We start from the raw sequence: 3,880 nt of genomic DNA, 5'->3' as shown, positions 1-3,880 counted from the left end.
CCCAGCCCAGCCCGCGGCAGCGGGGAGGGCCGCGCAGCGCAGCGCCGGGCTGCTTCGGCGGCTCCTTCGGGCGTCGCTGCGCGGCTGCGCAAGGTGGCGGGGAGGGGAGGGGGGAGGACAGGGGCCGAGCCTGCCCCTGCGGAGGGGTCCGCGTTCCCCCCCCCCGGGCTGGCTGACGGGGATGAAGAGGAGGCTTGGTAGCTGTTGCCTAAAATTCAGGGCGGAAAGCCGTGGTGCTGAACCCGCGGCATGCCTGGGGGGTTATAAATTAATTTGGGCTTGGCCTGCAAGCCGGTCCCGGTGAAATACCCGTGCTCTGCTTTTCTGAGCATCGTTGCGCTGTTCCTCTAAGAAAGAACAGAGGCCTCGGATTTTATCTCGTATTTGGGGCAAAAGACGCTACTCCGTCACGTCCCAGTGTTTGGTTGCAGCTGAGCATTAAGCACAGCTGAGCATTAGCCACAAGCGTCTCTGACATCCCGCCGCAGTTTTCTATCAGGTGTTGCAATGCTCGGTGGAGGTGACTGAGAACACCTTTAGAGGCAGCAATGTACAGAGAAAGAAAGCAAATACCACCGATTATTCGGCACCGAGAGTCCCAGCGCTCCCTTGCCCGCAGCCTTCCTGCAGCGTTCGGAGCCTGGGGTGCCCCGCGATGGTATGAGTAGGACTTGATGTGACATTCTGCCCAACATCCACAGCTCTGCACCTCACCCCGACCCTGGAAAGCTGACAACAACCTTTGTTTTCTGATTAATATCACTGCCCAAATACTTAGTTCTCCATTAAATGCTGTGGTGTCCACTCAGCAAGTTAGATATTGTATTATGCCATCAGAGGCAGTAGAAATGACCCAATACTTCACACAAATGGAGCAGCTTTCAGTGTCTAGTAGGGGATAGACGAGCTCTATGACCAGGGTGTTGTAGGCACTTTACCTCAGAGTATGGGGCAAATTAAGACAAAAGTGGAAGAGAGGAACCCTATGTGAAGCCATGGAGCTGAGATCCATGTGCGGACTTCTCCAAGTGCCAGTGGTGGCCAGCTGTGCATTTAGCTTTGCAGTGCAACATCAATGACAGCACCAATCTCTGTCTCCTGCTTGCACACAACAGGAAAGATGCTGTGCTCTGACACTTTCCTGCAGTACCTTCATGCAGCATTTCATTTTATTCCTCACTTTTAACTTGTTTACTGGTGCTCAGTAACCACAGGCTACAGTGCCAGTGCCAGAGCCCAATGTTTGGTATATAGTGTGTGTTTGATACTGTGCTGATGCATGGCTATCAGGAATTAATGAGCTCAGGTCGATCCCAGGGACCTGGTAAATCTTGTTCCACAAACACGTTGCTCCCTCCAAAACCTACTGAGCACTTTTGCCTGTGAGGCACTGGCTGAGCACCCTCTTCACAGCTCCTGGGCCACTCCACACTACAGGTGACACAAAGTAAGAGTACAAACTCAGTGCAAATCTGTTGCATGAGGTATTGTTAAATTCTTATGACAGGGCAAAGAGAGGAAAAAGAAAAGTGTTTTTTTTCGTCTGCTATAGCACATTCAAATCTCAGGCTAAAGATTCATTTCAAGTGGCAGACAGCCTAATAAATCTGGACTGTCACAGGCTGGTAGCTGGTCTCAAGTTTTTGCTACTGCAAGAGAATTGCTTGCTGTGATAAAGATAAGAGGGATCCAGTTACAGATGGGATCTAAGCCTCTGTGAGGACAGAGAAAGGTCCTGGGCAGCCATATCCCAGCTGCTGCCTCTGCTTGCTTTTCAGAGGCAAATGAGCTAAAAAGCGCAGGTCAGAATGTCACATTTAGGTAGCCAGAGCTTAACACCAGCAAATAAAGAACATGGGTGAAAGACAAGTTCTGTACCCTCATACCTGTTCTACACACTTGACTCTCTGTGTTTTGCCAGCCTCTCTTCCTCACACTTTTAAGGTCTCCTGCCAGCAGATATAGAACTTACCTGGCTTGGCAGTCTGGTAGCCAATCTTATCTGGGGCAAAACAGCAAGGACTGTGGAGGGGAGGGTGGGCAGGGAAGCAATCATAAACTCATCAGTGCTACTAGATTTTCATGCTGGTATAAAACCTCCTGGTTTTCATTACATTTTTTTTTCTTTCTGTAATGTCTTTGCACTTATTTAAAAAACCCTGTGGTTAGCCTGGCGGGCTGCCCACAAAGCTGTCAGTCTTCAAACCATGATCTGAGCCCAGGAGTTGTGATGGTTCTTTATGCAAGCCCATCACAGAAGCTGTTCCATCTGTATTTTGGCTGAGAACTAACCATGGTTTTAAAAACCATGATTCACCTTAAATACATAGCCCTGAGGTTTGCTTTCCTGTACTGCTGATAACTGGGTTTGAACAGGAGTTTTCACTCATTAAATCCTCCCCAGGGCTTCAAGAAATACAGTCTTGCATCTTCCCCTCATCTGCCACACTGGTATCACCCATGGCTCCTACTCACTGGCCTCTCTCCGCCAAGCAGCCAGAGTTTGGGAAACACGGAGCTTTTAACAGCTTTCAACCAGCTTGGGTTGGTTTTTTGGGTTGCTTTGCCTGAAGCTGAAGTGCCTCATGGTGCCCATGTACTCTGGCTGTCTGACCCCAGCCAAAGTTACCCCCTGCTCAGGTGGGGCTCTCTCTTTGTGTGCTGGGAGGGCACCCTCTGTTGGTATAGAAATGTTTTCCTCCTCTTTGAAAGAGCCCAAACTTACCGAGCCCTTGTGGGCAGAAGACATAATTTAATGGGGTTTCATGGGGAGGGCTTATATTCTGAAAGGATGAAAAAAGGCTTTTCATTGCTGGAAGGCTCTCTGAGATCCTTCTGAAATAATCACCGACTGATGCCAGGATTGGTTTTGTTGTAATATTAATGATCTCTTTGGGCAGCTTGTGTTTTCATCTTTTTAATTATTCAGATAAAAATAGTCAACGTGAAGCTGCAAAATTATCATGCTGAATTTTGATTTGGATTTAGAAAAGGGGTTAATGAAAACTTTAGTGATATATGTAGTGAGAAATAAATAGGAAATGTAAGACATCCAAATTATTTCAGTGCTATACAGAACTGCCTGTGTCTAAATCCACATTAAGTGCAATTCCAGGAGTTCCCCAGTTCACCCTGCACTTCCTGGTAAATGAAACCACTTTCTGAGGTGATGCACATCCTGAAGCTGTGCTGAATGATGTATAAAACTCGGAGTTCCTTGCTTTTGCCAAAAAAAAAAAAGGCTTATTCAGACTAACAACTCAATGCTAAACTGGTGACAAGCTTAAGTTGCTAAAACAGAGCTGGATAAATAGAGAAAGATATTCATCTGATAAACCTACAGTCTCACATGTCTTTAGTTGTTTTTATTTTATTACAAGTTTTTTGATGACTGACAAACCCGATAATGTTCTGGGCGGTGGTTACACACTTTTGTAGTCATATCTTTCATGTAATATTTGCTCAACAGCTGAACAGTGTTGGGATCCAGCTACAGATTACTTGCCATAGCCCAGTACAGTGGCTACCAGACTTTGCCTGTTTGTGCCTGCTCTCCCTCCTCCATCTACAGCGTCCTCTGATAAGAGGAATTAAGATTTTTCAGTACACACTTCTGTGATCTTGTTGATGTCTCAGTTAATATTCGAGTAATAATAGATATGTATAAAGTTTTTGCAGATTTCCTTAAATAGATGTCCTTTCCTTACCATATTTATGCTTTCCAAAGATACAAGTCTTCAGCTATAACACTGTTAAGTAAAAGAGGTGGAGGGTTTTGGGAGGAAAAGAAGTTGTTTAATGCATCTGCCTTGGATTAGCCAGCAACTAGTCTAGGGGGGTAATGGCAGAGTGCTAGATGCTACAGACCCTCCAAAATGGG

This window comes from Calypte anna, chromosome 3, assembly GCF_003957555.1.
Source record: "Calypte anna isolate BGI_N300 chromosome 3, bCalAnn1_v1.p, whole genome shotgun sequence".
NCBI classification, from domain to species: Eukaryota; Metazoa; Chordata; class Aves; order Apodiformes; family Trochilidae; genus Calypte; species Calypte anna.
Note: the sequence above shows the minus strand (reverse complement) of the source record.